This window comes from Maylandia zebra, unplaced genomic scaffold (genome assembly GCF_041146795.1).
Source record: "Maylandia zebra isolate NMK-2024a unplaced genomic scaffold, Mzebra_GT3a scaffold01, whole genome shotgun sequence".
Lineage (NCBI taxonomy): Eukaryota > Metazoa > Chordata > Actinopteri > Cichliformes > Cichlidae > Maylandia > Maylandia zebra.
The window spans coordinates 2,042,433-2,059,986 of NW_027490031.1; the positions used below are offsets into that span (position 1 = coordinate 2,042,433).

A 17,554-nucleotide genomic window follows, 5' to 3' on the forward strand; every position below is an offset into this window, starting at 1 on the left:
TATTTTCCGTTTTTCCTGCAGTGTATAGAAATTGGTGTATTTCAAAAATAAAACTATGAAGACACTCAAAATAAATTTCCTGTGGTGGGAAACTATTTTGTGCAACTTTTTTGTATTTACAGTTTTGAGGGATAAGCCTCTTAAATTTCTCTAACTAGAAATATATGTTAAAAAAAAAGAAAAACGATTTAAAAAATATTTGTAGTTTATTGCACTTTCTTGCAATTTATGTAATTTCTATGCACTTAATGCATACATATTATTAAAATTTGGGCTATACTGATTGTATTGATGTATAGCAACTTGAAATGCTCCCAAAAATGGCTCCACAGCATGTAAAAATATAATATAAGCTCTGGCGGACTTGGTTCTATGGTAGGTCTTAAAGGGTTAATAATGTATACATAAACAATGAGATTCAAGATGGGTCAAATTCGATAATATTCGACACACCTGTAAAGTAGAAATATCAGTAAAATACACAGTAAGTAATATGACTGAATTATTAATAAAAAAGAACTTAATATAATTGATGACTAGCAAACTTTTGTGGCATTTGTCAACACCATTAGAAAAAGGGTCAACACCGTCAGACAAAAATCCTGATGGTGTTGACATCTGATGGTGCTGACAAAATACCCTACTTTCTCTCATAACACATGTTTTTCTGACAGAAGCCATCTTGTTTTTCATCAGATGCTTATGGCCTCTGCAATCTACCTAAATGAAACTCCTTTTACATAAAAATAATTAAATATTGCATTACATCAACTTTGGTGTTGATGCACTATGGTTGTGACACAGTTTTATCAGAAAGGTATACCATAAATGAAATAAAAACAAAAAAATTATGACAGCAGTGACCTCATGGCATATGTATCAAACAGGAACTGGTAAAAGGGTCCCCAGAGTGTAAGCTACCCACAATAATTCCTGATTTTTTTTTTTTACTTGATGGTGTTGACAAAAACTCTGAACACGATTTTAATCACTTAATATGTAAAAATAAATTTTCAATTGCATATTTTGATATTATATAAGATGTTGACTTAAAAACTTAGTGACGAGAACCATGATGTTTAATTTTACACTACTTTTAATTTTATTTTCTGTATTTTAATATTATCACACCTGCTTCTGGACAATGGATTTTTAAGGTACTGGTAATATATTGTACAATTTAAAATAAATATATAAGTAAAACAAAATTCAAAATCATACTTTTGTTGTATAAACATTGCCTTGGTTTGTTTTTTAGTCAGTTGGGTTAACACTTGTATTCATATTTTTAACCCCAAAATTGGGTTTTATCTGGCGGACAAATCACTGACACATGTTTTGAGCTAAGAGAGGATTCAATAAGATGTGGACGATGCAGGCAACAGTGCCCTGTGGTGAAGATTGAAGTGACAGTCTTGTTTTCCAGACAGTCATAGTAAATTTGATTATATTTTCAGGATGGAAATCTTCAAAAAATCTAATTATAATATATCCAACAGCTCTGTGAAAAACCTGCATAACATAGAATCATAGGAATCATGCTGGAAGATTTGAATTTTAGTCCTGCTGAAGTGACGACGTTTGACTCAGAGAGTCAGATACAAATCTTTTTTTGAGAAAATAGCTTTTAAAATATGATTGTAAAATTCAAGATTTTTCTTTGCAAGGAAGACACAAACAGTGAAGCAATAACACCAGTAACCCCCTAAATATCGAAATGTGATGTCATTAAAGACATAATAATTTCATTAATGCCCAATAGACACTAAAACATGTAATTTGGACATTTTATTCCCAAAGAAATCACATTTATATATTTTGGGCACAAACGAGGCCTAAATCTCTAAATTAGCCAGTGAATTCCTTTTTTTAAACAAACAAACACATGATTATGAAAAGTTTTACACTGTATTTCAGTGTCTAATAATCCACTCAAATGTAAATACATGTTCACTTGACAGCTCTTTAAAGGTTACCTGCTTATGCAATAATATGAATCACATTTTAAATGAGCATCTGTGGAAAAGCTTGAATCCTGACCTGAGAGTTTCCACTGTACAATGTGACCTCTTTATTCCAGCAGAAAGAAGCTTCACTGCTGAATCCTGCAGGTCAGAATTACTCAGGTCGAGCTTTCTCAGATTAGAGGACTGAGAAGTGTGAACTGAGGACAGAGCTTCACAGCTTGTCTCTGAGAGGTTACAGCCACTCAGTCTGAAAAAAACAAAACAAGACAAATACTCATGTAAAGATTGTTAATATATTTCAGAATTGTATATCTCATCTTTTTTTTTTAAACTTAACATACATCGTCATATGCATGAACTTGGATAAATTACTTAATTGTTTTTAAAAAAAGTCATTTGCTTTAACCTCAGTGCATTCAGTTTACAGTTTAAACTTTGAAGTCCAGCAGACAGAAGCTTCACTTCTGAATCCTGCAGGTTTTTGATACTCAGGTCCAGCTCCCTCAGACAAGAGGATCGAGAGCTGAGAACTGAGGACAGAGCTTCACAGTTTTCCAATGAGAGTTCACAGACGTTGAGTCTGAAAATAAAAACATGAGACTGTTGTTAAAGTGGGATCAGGGTTCAATAACTAATCCTGTATTTTAAAGAATCCTCTTATCTTGAACTGAACAGGTTAGTAAAACTCTTTAACTTAGAAATGATTGAAAATGCTAAGAAACAACAATAAATGGATAAAGTTAACTTTTACTGGCTAAATTGTTGGATAGGTTAATTTTGTCAGTTGATAAAAACAAAAAAGCAAACAAACAAAGAAATAAACAAACCAAAAAAAATTGATCTGACCTCAGAATATTCAGTTTGGCGTGCGGACTCTCCACTGCATTCGACAGAAGCTTTACTGCTGAATGCTTCAGGCTGTTGGTACTTAGGTCCAGCTCTCTCAGACTGCAGGACTGGGAGCTGATGAGTGATAACAAACGTTCACAGCTTCTCTCTGACAGGTTACAACTGCTCAACCTGAAAAAAACAAACAAGCACAAAACCAAACAATATTTGTGACAATAATAATCAATATAATAAGTCTGTGTACAGTACAATGTATAATTAACTAAAAAATACATACAATTTAAATGCCGGAGAAGAAAAACACTTTAAATTTGTAGAAACACAATTATACCAACATATCTAAATGGAGTGAAGAGCAGGTAGTTTTAGTGACATTAGTTCAGAGTCTGCTGACATGGGCCTGTGGGTACTACAGTTACTAAAGTACTGTTGGTCACTTTATTAATTCTAATATCTGTGATTAGTATAAATCTAGTTATAAATAATTTATCACATGCTGGATTTGGTTGAGACTCATTTCATTTTCTGTCATTTTCTTTTTGATTTCATAAAACATCCTGAAGGGCAGCAGCCAGTCATCATAGGCTCCTCCACCATTTGGTTTTGAATTCTAAAAGAAGCCTGTAAAGCCTGTAGATTCCAATTAACCCCCACTTAGTTCATGTCTTTGGTCTGTGGGAGGAAGCTGGAGTACCCGGAGAGAACCCACGAAAACACGGGGAGACCAAGCAAACTCAACACAGAAAGAACTGAACCTGATAGTGAAATTGAATTCAGGACCTTCTTCCTGGGAGGCAACAGTTCTAACCACCGTAAAACTGTGCTGCCCTCCAACTGTCTTAGGGCGAGAGCCAGGGTACACCCTGGACAGGTCGCCAGTCTGTCATAGGGCTAACAACATTTTTTTTTATGTTTTGAAACAAAACTAGGTTCCTGGAAATGAGGACACTGTTTGTTTGTTTTTTGGGGTTTTTTTTTGTAGGAACATGATTTTAAGAATGAAGGTACAAAGACATATTTACTTACAGAGCTTTGTTGGAGGCTTTGACCACTGGCAGCAGCCTCAGAAGAGCCTCCTCTGAAGCAGAGTATTTCTTCAGGTCAAACTCATCCAGATCTTTTTCTGATGACAGTAAGATGAAGACCAGAGCTGACCACTGAGCAGGAGACAGTTCATCTGTGGAGAGACTTCCTGATCTTAGGGACTGTTGGATCTCCTCCACTAGAGAACGATCATTCAGTTCATTCAAACAGTGGAACAGATTGATGCTTTTCTCTGCAGACATATTTTGACTGAGCTTCTTCTTGATGTACTGAACTGTTTCCTGATTGGTCTGTGATCTACTTCCTGTCTGTGTCATCAGACCTCGTAGGAGAGTCTGATTGGCCTGCAGTGAAAGACCCAGGAGGAAGCGGAGGAACAAGTCGAGGTGTCCATTTGGACTCTGTAAGGCCTTGTCCACAGCACTCTGGTAGAAATGGTACTCTGCAGATTCTACTGATTTTTGTTTTTCAGATAATTTGGACCACATAGAGGTTGTTTGTTGTCCTTCCAGCAGATTGAGTCCAGAGTTGATGAAGGTCAGATGGACATGGAGAGCAGCCAGAAACTCCTGAACACTCAGATGGATGAAGCAGAACACCTTGTCCTGGTACAGTCCTCTTTCCTCTTTAAAGATCTGTGTGAACACTCCTGAGTACACCGAGGCTGCTCTGATATCGATGCCACACTCTGTCAGGTCTGATTCATAGAAGATCAGGTTTCCTTTCTGCAGCTGATCAAAAGCCAGTTTTCCCAGAGACTCAATCATCTTCCTGCTCTCTGGACTCCAGTGTGGATCTGTCTCAGCTCCTCCATCATACTTGACCTTCTTCACCTTGGCCTGAACCACCAGGAAGTGGATGTACATCTCAGTCAGGGTCTTGGGCAGCTCTCCTCCCTCTCTTGTTTCCAGCACATCCTCCAGAACTGTAGCAGTGATCCAGCAGAAGACTGGGATGTGGCACATGATGTGGAGGCTTCGTGATGTCTTGATGTGTGAGATGATCCTGCTGGCCTGCTCCTCATCCCTGAATCTCTTCCTGAAGTACTCCTCCTTCTGTGGGTCAATGAACCCTCTGATCTCTGTCACCATAGAAACACACTTTGGAGGGATCTGATCAGCTGCTGCAGGTCGTGTGGTTATCCAGAGGCGAGCAAAAGGAAGGAGTCCCCCCCTGATGAGGTTTATCAGCAGCACATCCACTGAGGTGGACTTTCTAGGGTCAGTTAGGATTGTAGTTTTGTGGAAGTCCAGAGGAAGTCGACACTCATCCAGACCATCAAAGATGAACACAACCTGGAAGTCTTCAAAGCTGCAGATTCATGCTTCTTTGGTTTCAGTAAAGAAGTGATGAACAAGTTCCACCAAGCTGAACTTTTCCTCTTTCAGCACATTCAGCTCTCTGAAGCTGAATGGAAATATGAACTGGATGTGCTGGTTGGCTTTGTCTTCAGCCCAGTCCAGGGTGTATTTCTGTGTTAAGACTGTTTTCCCAATGCCAGCCACTCCCTTTGTCAGCACTGTTCTGATTGGTTCATCCCTTCCAGGTATGTCTTTAAAGATGTCTTCTTGTCTGATTGTTGTTTCTGATCTGTCGGTTTTCCTGGATGCTGTTTCAATCTGTCTGACCTCATGTTCATCATTGACCTCTGCAGTCCCTCCCTCTGTGATGTAGAGCTCTGTGTAGATCTTATTCAGGAGGGTTGGGTTTCCTGCTTTAGCGATCCCCTCAAACACACACTGGAACTTCTTCTTCAGCTTGGATTTAAGATGATGCTGACAACTTTGAAGAGTCTCTGAACAAATCATTTAAAATAGCGGAAAAAAATGTTTATTTCTTTTTCTTCTGTTTTTAATTTACCATTTTACATATATTATATTTTTTGTAAAAATTCTGTCCAGATCTGAAATTATAATAATGAAGAAATCTTACAAATTTTAACTGTACCACCCTGCTGTTAAAGTCCAGTGTTGCCAACTCAGTAAGGAAAATTGCTATTGGCTGTCCTAAAAGTCGCTAGAAGTCGCTAAATGAAATCATTGCCTAATTTGCATCATTGGTCATGCCTGTATCATTGTAACAGACACTGTTAGAGAGAGAAATGACATTGTGAAAGAGAAAAACTGATTAAAAAACACCCTAAATGCCTTTGGAATGTACTTAGAACTAAAAATCACATTTATTTTAGCAAGTATTGCTTTTTTTAATGTCACAATTTCAACCCTCCTTCTTTATCCGGACTTGTGACCACCAAACTGACCCAAAACAGGCACTCTGGCAGATTTAGTTTTGTGTGTTTCTGTTCTTTTTTAAAGTAGTTTTAAACCTTGTGATCAAGAAAAAATAAACGGCAAAGCAACTGAAAGCTCTGCTTCCCATGGTGGTGAGGCAGAAAGAAGGCACAGCAAGCTGGATGGAGGAAGAGGATTGAAGTGAGTGGGCAGAAGAGGTAGTGCTTAACAGGTCAGAAAGGTAAGGAGGAGCAAGGTTATGAAGGGCCTTTTAGGTGAGGAGAAGAAGCTTGTACACAATCCAGAATTTCTCAGGCAGCCAATGAAGTTCCTGAAGAATGGACGTGATGTGCTAGTAAGAGGGGGTTCTGGTAATAATGCGGGCAGTGGAGTTTTGAACCAGTTGAAGGTTATGAAGGAATTTTTATAGGAGGTAACAAGACTATGAACAAGAATGGACGTAGACTGGGTGAAAAGAGTAGGAGGTATTCTTTTAAAGTTGCGTAGATGGAAATAGGCAGAATGTGAGATTATTGATGTGAGATTTAAAGGATAGTGAACTGTCTAGGATGACACCAAGGCTCTTAACCTGAGGTGAGGGGAAAACTGGAGTTATCAATAGTGAGTGAGAAATGATTTGCCTTCAATAGGTTAAATTAAGTGCCAATAAGGAGTATTTTAGTTTGATCTTCATTAAGCTTAAGGAAATTAGAGCTGAACCAGAAATTTAATTTGGATAAACATTCTTTAAGGGAAGAAGGTGGGAGAGAGGAATCAGGCCTGCAGGAGAGATATAACTGGGTGTCATCAGCAAAACAGAGAAAATTAAGATCAAATTTATGGAAAATTATACCAAGAAGGAGGATGTAAATTAGGAAGAGAAGAGGGCCTAAGACTGACATACGGGGTACACCTGAAGTTACTAGGTATAGACAATAGTCTATTATGTATGCTGTAGAATTGAGCTCCTGTTGTCTGCTTTTTCTTAAATTGAATTCTGAGGTTATACACTCTCACATCTCAACAAATCATGCAAAGAAAACATTTTTACACAAAAAGTGAACTCACCTTGCTGAACAGATGGATCAGAGTATAAACGTAGCTGATAGAAAAGAGAGAGATCTACAGTCTGAAGATGTCTGATCATTATCCTGCAGGCTTTGTCCCCTTTCTTCTTCACTGTGTCAATGAAGCAGCGTGCCTTATCTGCTCTGACAGGGTTCTTCTCCAGTATCGATTCTTTCTCCAATTCATTTAAAACACCATCACTTACAAGGGCCTCAAGGAGCTGTTTAAGGAGTTCTGTTGATACCCTCCAAACAAAGGCTGACCGCACCTTGGAAAGCTTCTCCTCTATAGGAAATAGAAAGAGATGTAAACACAAATCCCATTAAAACATTGCCCTTTTAAAACTAGAAATTTTCTCTTTTAACATTAGAACAGCTGAATCCAGAGCTAGCTATATCTGATTAATAAATAAACATACAGGGGACTGTAGCTAGATCACAGCTCAAGACTAAGTTTTTGCTATGGTTGCACTGGTGCACCTAACCTTTTTTTCTTAGGTACACCAGCCCAAAAGTGAGGTGCACCCAATTTTTTCAACTGCATCGCTTAAAACCGCAATTTTACATGTTCACTTGTTTTTGAAAATTGCTGTCCAAACAGACAATATTGGTTTGTTAATGATTTACTAACAATCTTGTCAGGACAAAGTTCTTTATTTGGAGCAGAGCTCTGCAAAAAGGATTGTCAGGGTCCTGGGTCATTTGACTAAGGACCCCAAAGCGCTTTACACATCCAGTCATCCACCCACTGACAGAGGCGAGGCTGCCGGACACTGGTGCCACCGGGCCCTCTGACCACCACCAGTAGGCAACGGGTGAAGTGTCTTGCCCAAGGACACAACGACCGAGACTGTCCAAGCCGGGGCTCGAACCAGCAACCTTCCAATTACAAGGCGAACTCCCAACTCTTGAGCCAAGATCCCCAATACATCTTCCAATGGGCACTTTATGCTGTTTATGTTTATGTTATTTTTCTTTGTGCCCTTTAAAAAACTATATGGAGGAATAATAATAATAACAATAATAATAATAATAATAATAATAATAATACATTTTATTTAAAAGCACCTATCAAGACACCCATGGACTATTAATAATGGAATAAAATGCGTAATACAACAATGACAATGAAGAACAACAAAAATCAAATTAATTACACAATAAAATAAACAAATTTCACAGTTAATATGTAGATTTGAACAGATGGGTTAGTAGTTGAGATGTAAACTGGGGGAGAATGTGGGGGGAATGGGGGGAATGTTTGTTATATCTGGGAGTAGAGAGTTCCACAGAGTTCCACAGCTGGTTTACACACAGCTGAGGCAAAGCAACTGAAAGCTCTGCTTCCCATGGTGGTGAGGCAGAAAGAAGGCACAGCAAGTGTCCTGGGACATTTGACCCAGCATTTTGTGTTCATCATTATTATGATTTTATGTTCTGGTTTATTCTGATGATGTATTTGGGTTTAGACTTTTTAAGTTCTTTGGGTTTTGGTTCTGTGCTTCCTCTGTCTGCCCGTGTGTTCCCTCCCTCTTGCAATGTCTGAGGTCTTGTGTCAAGCTCGTGTCTCCGCATACCTGTTGTTGTTTTTCCTGTTTTACTTTGATAGTCTCTGTCCTGTGTTTAGTTGGTCTGGCTTTGCTTCCCCTTGTCTCGTATACACTTACTCACTTTTCTGTCAGTGGGCTCTGGCTCGGAGTCGGTCGCATCTGGCTCATTATTTGATGCTTCTTCCGGACCAGTGTTAGACATAACCTGAAAAGGTGATGGCTCCGTGTCAGAGCACTGGCTATGAATTTCAGATGGATTAGGACTTAATGAAAAAGTTGTTAATCATTCTTTTCATCTTTTCTCATTACCCACAGCTGTATCCACTTCTACCCTGCCCAGGCTACTCGCCTCTTTCTATCAGCCTGCACTTTCAAACTGTTATATTTTCCTCCTTTATTTCCAAGAGTTACACACACACACAAACAACATGGGGTGGTGCCCTCTACTGGTGTTAGCTTGTATACCACACAAGAGAGTGATATTATACCCCTTTCGTCAAACTGACAGGTCATTAATTATTCATGAGCTCCGGAAGTAGGAAGTAATTAAGTAATAAAAATATGATATTCATAAAAATATAATTGATTATTTAGAAAGTTTCTTATATATCAAAATAGCATTCTTTTATTTCTTTAAGCAATTAAATTTTTATTTTTTATTTTTTTATGCTCAAAAAACGCCATCTGGTGGCGGGACAGTGTGTGTGTGTGCGCGCACCCGCGCGCGCCCGAGGCTGTGTGTCTGGGCGCGCGGGGGCGCGCCCGTGTCTCCGGACCGTGCTCTCTCGGGCTCCGTGCTCATGTGTTTAAAAATGTATTAAACCATATTAAAATTGTTTAGTTAAACTTGTGCTTTTGTAACGTTCAGTATGGCCACAAACACATGCTGCATGCCTTGGGGGAAAACTTTATTTCGATTTATATCCATTTGTAGATTTAGAATAAAACTCATACTCAGAAAAAACTTGCGATCCCCTAACCCTCCTTAGAAACATAAGCAGGGAAAACTCCTTAAAAAACCCTCCGCGTTTTCTCCAAAACCCTACAATAACTTGTTAGGGTGCCCCCTCTATTCCCAAAACCTTATATTCGATAACAGGGGAAATCCTGAAAAAATCCTTAGTCTTTTTTCTCAAATTCAGCGCCCCGCGGCTCCCTTCATGCTCAGCCAAACAAAGCCAAAACTCCTTTAAAAAAAAATTCTCCGCGATTTCTCCAAAACCCTAGAATAACTTGTTAGCTACCCCTCTATTCCCCAAAAAAAAAAGCGCTATAATCCAAAAACATTGGGAAAGCTCCTTAGTCTTTTTTCTTCAAAAACTTCCCTCTTACTAGCAAGCTCTAAAATTCAACCCACACTCTAAGTTCTACCTCGCTCTTAATCTCCGATCCACAACTTCTTGCAGAGCACAATTTTTTCCTGCTTGTTCGCTCCGCGCTCAGACCCCGAATGCGCTGCTTACCTCGTTTGAAAATTCCCCCCTTAGACCAACTCCGCCTCACTGCGCCCCGCTGCCAATCACATAACCCTTGCACCGCTCCCTTTGCACCCCGGTTAGCCAATCCGCTCCAGGCTCGATTTACCTTCTCAGCCATAGGTTAATTCACTTACTGGCATTCAGGATAAATAATCTAACATTTCAGCTTAAATTTAACTGTTTTTTTCTCTCTCAGAAAAAACAAGCAAGTTTTCTCTTTTTTCACAAAGAAGCATGGCCGTGAGACCTACCAACCTAACGGTGCTTTCTCAAACTCCTGTAAACTGCTACAGAGCTTCCGCCACGGCGTCTGAACTCAGAAGACTACATCTCTGCAGAGTGCAGCCAACAGCAGCGGCCAACCGTTTGGAGCAAAGATTCAGCCTCAACAATGGCAGGTTTTGGGGTTATGCCTTCAGCCTACCACAGAGTGAAATCTTTTTCTATCAGCTCAAAGCCGGTGAAAGTTTTGGTCCGCTAACACCGCGGATCGCTTTTACTAGCTCTGACTGGGCGGTTATTACACTCATTACCACCCCTGAAATAGAGAGAAGCGTGCGGGAAACCAGCTCTCAGCAACCGCGAACCAGAGACCAGCAAACACAGACGCATCGGGTTTTCAAAGAGGAATACTCGTTCCCTCCATTCACCCAAGAACACAAACGACTCCGGACTGAAAACACGGTGACCAAAACCGTCACATACACCCAGTGGGAGACCAAGAGCACTCCATTTTGCAGATGGGTATGTAGAGTTAGTCGACAAACATGCGAGCAAGCTTGCACAGATGATTTTGTGATCGACCTTACAAACTCCCAGTCCGGGGTTTTCAGCACATTGCTTCGGATTCCGACTCAGCACTGGCTCAACATGATGGCCGAGAACAATGCGACAATATTAAACCTGTTCAAAATGAGTAAAAGTACAACTGAGCTGGTGATGGTTGGAAATAACCCGCCACGGTCAACATACCCCCACCCCCACTTCCGGTCCCCCCTTACCCCGCCTTCTCCTAACCCTAACCCTTAAAAACCGCAATCGCTCTCTCATCCACTACTTAAAACAACCATGACTAACCACAGCTTTGGACCCCTCAGCTCTCTATCTCCATCATCCCTCCGACCATCAGCTGCTTCTACACCACCACCCACTCCGCCAATGGATCTCGCTACACCGCCACCCACTCCGCCAATGGATCTCGCTACACCGGGCTCTTTTCCGAGAGTCTGAAGACAACGAGCCTTCGCCCGCGGACATCGATGAGGCCGCGACTCTACTCCCTACTGCTGTTTTTGAACTTATAAAATTGACTGTAAAATACCTCGTTAACTCCTTGCTCCAGAAACACAGACAAGATGTCTGTCAAGGATGTGAGGTGTCACATCCCTCACAAAGACGACATTCATGTCTTTTCCCACTGGAAAAATATTACTTTTTCAAGTACTATGATGAACTCAGCAGAAGATTATGGAATGGACATTTCACCAACACATTATTACAAATTTTGCGGTTAGAGGGTTTTTCACCACCAGCGGCTCAAGTCAGAGGTGTGGCCCAAGCATATCTCTTTGAACTCCGAGATGCCCGTGATATAGAGACCGCACTGTTAGAAATTGACTCAAGCATTACAGAAGTTACCCGGACCACAATTGATAAAGTACTATATGACAAATACTCCCTTTGGCTCCCCTAGTAATCGTTTTTTCTTCTCTCCCTCTTTTACCATTTATTTTTCTTAACATGTTTTTTATTTTTCTTATTTTTTACTTTTAAATGTTTTTCTCTGTTAGTTTTTATAACTTTTCTTGTTCATGTTTATTGTTTTGTTCATTACATCAGATTAAATAGTTTGTTGAAAACCATTACCTGAAATAAAACTTTTTTGGAAAAGCATTGCAACAATCAATCTTGTTATTTGTTTCGCACCCATTCAAATCTCTTGCTTCCATGACATCAGATTAAATAGTTTGTGGAAAACCATTACATCAAATAAAACTTTTTTGGAAAAGCGTTGCAGTAAATCAAACTAATTATTTTTTTTCACTAGAAAAGAAACAAACTATAATGTTATTAATTATATCAAATAAAAAATATATTTGCAAACTCGTTACATGACATAAAACTAGCCGCTCATAATGAAATAAAACCATAGTTAAACATAACTTGAAAGATCACACATGGCAGAGCAGAATCTATTGAAACGTGCATATTATGACCCAGCTCACCCTGGTAGCTTTTGCGGTGTGGAAAAATTGATTAAAAGCATACAGGATGAAACTGGTACAAAGATTAACGCGCAAACAGCACTGAAATTCCTCTCTGGACAAGACGCTTACACCTTACACCGAGCTGCACGCCTGCGCTTTCCGAGAAACCGTGTGTTTGTCCCCAGACCTCTTAATCAATACCAAGCAGACCTTTGTGATATGAGAGCGTTAGCCGAGCATAATGATGGCTATCAATATTTACTTACAGTTATAGATGTTTTCTCTAAAAAAGCTTATGCAAGAATCTTGAAAAACAAAACAGGCGTTCAAGTCACTAAGGCATTTGAATCTGTCTTGAAACATGGCCAAATCCCACAAAAACTCCAAACAGATAGCGGTAAGGAATTTTTTAATTCCAGTTTTCAATCTTTAATGAAAAAGTATGGTATAAATCATTTTGCTACAGGGAGCGATCTAAAAGCATCAGTTTGTGAAAGGTTTAATAGAACTCTTAAAAGTAAAATGTATAGATATTTCACTGCTGCAAATACACGTAGATATATCGATGTGTTACAAGATTTATTAGACAGCTATAACAGTAGTTACCATCGTTCCATAAAAATGACCCCGAATCAAGTAAATTCAGACAACACAGCCTTAGTATTTCAAAACCTGTATGGCACCTCTTCTCGCTGTAGAAAAAACCCCATGAAATTTAAAAAAGGTGATCACGTTAGGCTCTCTAAAGTCAGAGGTGTGTTTGATAAGCGGTATGAGCAAACATTCACAAGCGAGGTGTTTACTATTGACCAATGCATACCTAGAGATCCTCCCGTTTATAAAATCAAAGATTATGACGGGGAAGAAATTATTGGTAGTTTTTATGAGCATGAGCTGCAGAAAATCACTCTTGTCAAGGATAAGCTCTATCACATAGAGAAAATTCTCTCAAAACGTAAACAGAGGGGACAGGTTTATTTCCTGGTCAAATGGAGGAGCTGGCCTGAGAAATTTAATAGCTGGGTTAAAGCCAGTGAGCTTAAAACCATCGCATAACAAACTTCGGACCACACACGCACCTTGGTAACCTTGGTAACGGGTCAGCAATGACTGTCAGGTCGCAGGGTTTTTATGTCACGCTTCCATCAAATGCAAGTTTGAATGTATTTAAAACTAACACCAGCAGCTGTTTCCGTGTGGATCTCGCCCAGCATCTCAATCTCGATGGGGCATGGGAGGTTGCTCTCACTGAAATTTCATATCCCTATACATGGCTTAATCTCCCTAATGATAAGGCTTATTTTGAATGTAGGAGAAAGGGTGATGCTGAGCCTGATAACGTGGTTAAAACCAAAATACGCGCCGGGTTTTATGAGCATGCTGAAACTTTGAGAGCTGAGATTGAGGCCTGCCTGAGGCGTATCGGCTCTGATATTTATCTAAAATATCATCCCATTGTTAAAAAGTTTGAATTCACAGCTGGGGGAATATATCAACTAAGGTTTTTTCCGCCTCTCGCATATATGCTTGGTGTACCAGCAGGTGTATGGCAACGATTTGAGCGCAAATTTGCCCCATATCCTTCAGATATAAAGGCTGGCTGTTATCATCTATTCTGTTATTCTGATATAGCTGCCTTACAGCTCCTGGGTGATAGCTACTCCCCGCTACTGCGTACTGTGAAAATAGAGGGCAATTACGGAGATATCGTGACCCTATCTTTTAACAAACCAGACTATATTCCAGTTGCACGAAGACAAATTGAAAATATCCATATTGAAATCAAAACCGATCAGAACGAGCCTGTAAACTTTACCTACGGTAAAACGATAGTAAAGCTACATTTCCGGCCTGTCAAGGATCTTGCATAACTCATAACAAAAAAAAAAAAAAAAGGATAATAATAGATTTATAGGGTATTATCAAACGCAGGCTGGTAACGGTCTGCCCGGATTTTCAGGTGCGCCTGTAATTTACGGGCGCGGAATAGCGTCTATTTTCTCTAAATTGTTTAGATTTGTAACCCCGTTCATAAAGAGGGGTGTGAGCATCGCAAAGCCTCACCTCAAATCTGCTGTCAAAGGTTTTGCTTCTGATATTGTCACCTCATCACTCTCAAATTTAACTCGGTCGAACACACCAGAACAGCAAGAGGGTTCGGGGCTGACCCTAATTTCGCGCAGACCCTTGAAGCGGCCCCCAGGTCAGAGGTTGAGAGAGTTTAAAAAGCGCAGGAAAACGGTGAAAAAGAGACAGAGTGGGAAAACCGTCAGACGGACAGGACGCAAGACTGATATATTCTAAAAACAACATCAACTAAGAAGCAAAACAGCAATGTCTTTACTTCACGAGAGATCAAACGAATGCACCTTGAGTGAGTTAGATATTTTTACAGCCCCACTCACTCAGATGTCTATCGAGGACAAATGTTATTCAGAAATTCTACCAGTAACAGCGCTCACAGATCGGGGACCTCTGGAATTTTATGTCCCCGGAAATGGCTTGCATTACTTAGATCTGAATGATACACTGCTCAGTTTAAGAATGAAAATAACAAACCATGATGGTAGCGATATTGCAGCAGACGCTAATGTTGGAATTATAAATTACCCTTTAAACACCATCTTCAGTCAGTGTGACGTCACATTGGGCGACAGACTGATTTCACAAGCGAGTTCGACACATGCATATAGAGCCATAATTGAAACATATTTAAATTACTCAGAAGAAACTCTGAAAACTCTTACTGCAGGTCTGTTTTACAAAGATACTGCTGGCTCACACGACTCCCATGTTATCAATAACGGGCCGAATAGGGGCTTAGTCCGGAGGGCAGTTTACAGTGAACGCTCGCGAGAGTTCCATGTGATCGGTCCGCTACATTCGGACATATTTTTCTGCGAAAAACTCTTACTAAATAATGTGGATCTACGGATTAAACTCACAAGAGCAAACGATGCTTTCACCCTCATGGCGCCTGAAAATTCCAATTACCATCTCAATATTGTTGGGGCATCATTGTTCGTAAGGAAAGTCACGGTGTCCCCCGCTGTCCGTGTTGGCCACGCCTCCGCTCTCATGCATGCGAATGCATTGTATCCCATCTCCCGGATTAATGTAAAAACATTTTCAATACCCGAGAACTCACGGATATCACATCATGAGAATCTGTTTCTGGGCTCACTTCCCCGTTACCTGGTCATAGGCATGGTTAACCATGAGGCTTTTACAGGTCGATATGATTTATGCCCTTTCAATTTCCAGCACAACAATCTAGAGTTTTTGGCTCTGTGTCATGAAAGTAAGCAAATACCAGCCAAAGCGTTTCAACCCAATTTTGCTGAAAATCAATCCGTAAGAGAGTTTTACAGCCTGTACACTGCTACCGGGAGAAACCTGAAAGATTTGTCCTTGTGCATTGACAGACAAGAGTTTGAACAAGGATATACATTGTTTGTTTTCAATATGAATCCTTCAGATGACAATCAGGCCTTGTCACCTGTGATAAATGGCAACTTGAGACTTGAAATGCGCTTCAGAGTGCCACTACCTCACACAACGACACTGATCGTTTATGCTTGTTATGATTCCATTCTCGAGATCAATTCCAAAAGACAAGTTTTGGTTGATTATTACTAAGGTTTCACTTTTTTTTTTTTTTTTTTTTAATTGAATCATGAACAATCACCAATTGGAAAGTATTATGAGACTGTTAGTGGGCGATAGTTTTTTTGGAGTTTATGCAGAAGATGAATTATTAACATTACTCAAACGCTCGTTTAAACGACCTACATATATGATCATAAATACAGATCCGAGGAACAAACCTGGAACTCACTGGCTGGCTATTTCTTTAGATGAAGATGGAGATGCTAGTTTTTACGATTCGTTTGGATTCCCACCAGATTATCTTTTTTACCCGAAAAGTATTGTAACATTTCTGAAAAAGCATGCTAAACGAGTATCTTTTCATCAAAGACAGCTACAAGCCACACTCTCGACTGTATGTGGCCAGCACTGCATATTTTTTCTGGCTAACAAATCGCGTGGAAAGAGTTATGAGGATGTACTTGCTTTATATAGCTCTGACCAAATCAAAAATGATAGCATGGTCTCGTGTTTTGTAAAACGATTTATCAGATGTGTATTAATATGTAATGCTAGCAATTTTAATCAAACTTCGTGTTCTCTGAAAGCTTTTAATGATTGTCATTTGTGTTAAAAATATTTCAATAAAACTATCAAACGTTTTCTTTCGGAAAAAAAAGTGGTGTATTGTGCTTATTTGTTATATAAAAACATGAGAAACAATTAACTTTTAAAAACAATAAGGTTTTATTTTTTGGTTTTTGATTACATCAGAAATACACCCAAGACGGTGTGATGCTCTTGCTTTTCTTCTTCTTCTTTTTTTTCTTAACAATAACATCATCCTCAGATGATGTGTGGTATTCTCCTGTTTCTCCTTTTAACGCTGCTATTTCTCTTCTAGCTGATAAGTTTCCAATAGTTGATAGGGGTATTTTTACATCCGCCAACATTCGCGCGAGCGAGCTCCAGCCTATGGGTTTTACACTTGCACGGGGACTTGCTAAAAATTTCATCAGGTCCAACATTTGACTACCTACAATGGGCTTTTCTCTATGCATCAATTCGCCCTCCTCACTCCATCCGATGTGACCTTTTGATGCTAATATTCTACGCATTAGATATTCAGTGTTTCTCTTTGAACGTGGATTTATGTGGGTTAAAACATCGTGTAAAACCTTATTCACACTTCCCCTCTTTCCCCCCTCTGCGCTTTCTTCCTGATGATATTCATCGGATCTCTCACTCTCACTCCCTTTACGCTCTCTGGGGATTCTTAGTGTTATCTCTCTGGTTTCATCTGCTTTCTGTCTCTCAAGCACCAGATACTTTTGTAAAAGCATATTATACTTTTTAATTTTCTCATCTGGTGCTAGACCTTGAGTCTCCAGTACTTGTCTCATTTGACTATCCAGATCATCCTCCGCCTTCTCTCTGATATTCACTCAAGAAGCATTTGCATGTGTTTCATTTAAGCGTTTGATCTGCTCAGGTGAGATCAGATACATTTTCTGCATTTTTATTTGCGAATTGCCCCAATAGCTAAGTCTGCCACAATGGGTAAAACTGTTGT

At 39.6% G+C, this 17,554-nt stretch overlaps 1 pseudogene across 1 annotated transcript in view; it reads right to left on the minus strand.

Moving 5' to 3' along the window:
* LOC143415594 (uncharacterized) overlaps positions 1–17,554 on the minus strand; it is a 51,481-nt pseudogene that overhangs the window by 17,250 nt on the left and 16,677 nt on the right. Inside the window, exons 4-8 of the transcript XR_013096022.1 lie at positions 7,160–7,444; positions 3,843–5,655; positions 2,814–2,987; positions 2,374–2,547; positions 2,041–2,214 (exon numbers count right to left, since the gene is read on the minus strand). The product of XR_013096022.1 is annotated as an uncharacterized LOC143415594 (transcript). The remainder of the gene's footprint in view (positions 1–2,040; positions 2,215–2,373; positions 2,548–2,813; positions 2,988–3,842; positions 5,656–7,159; positions 7,445–17,554) is intronic.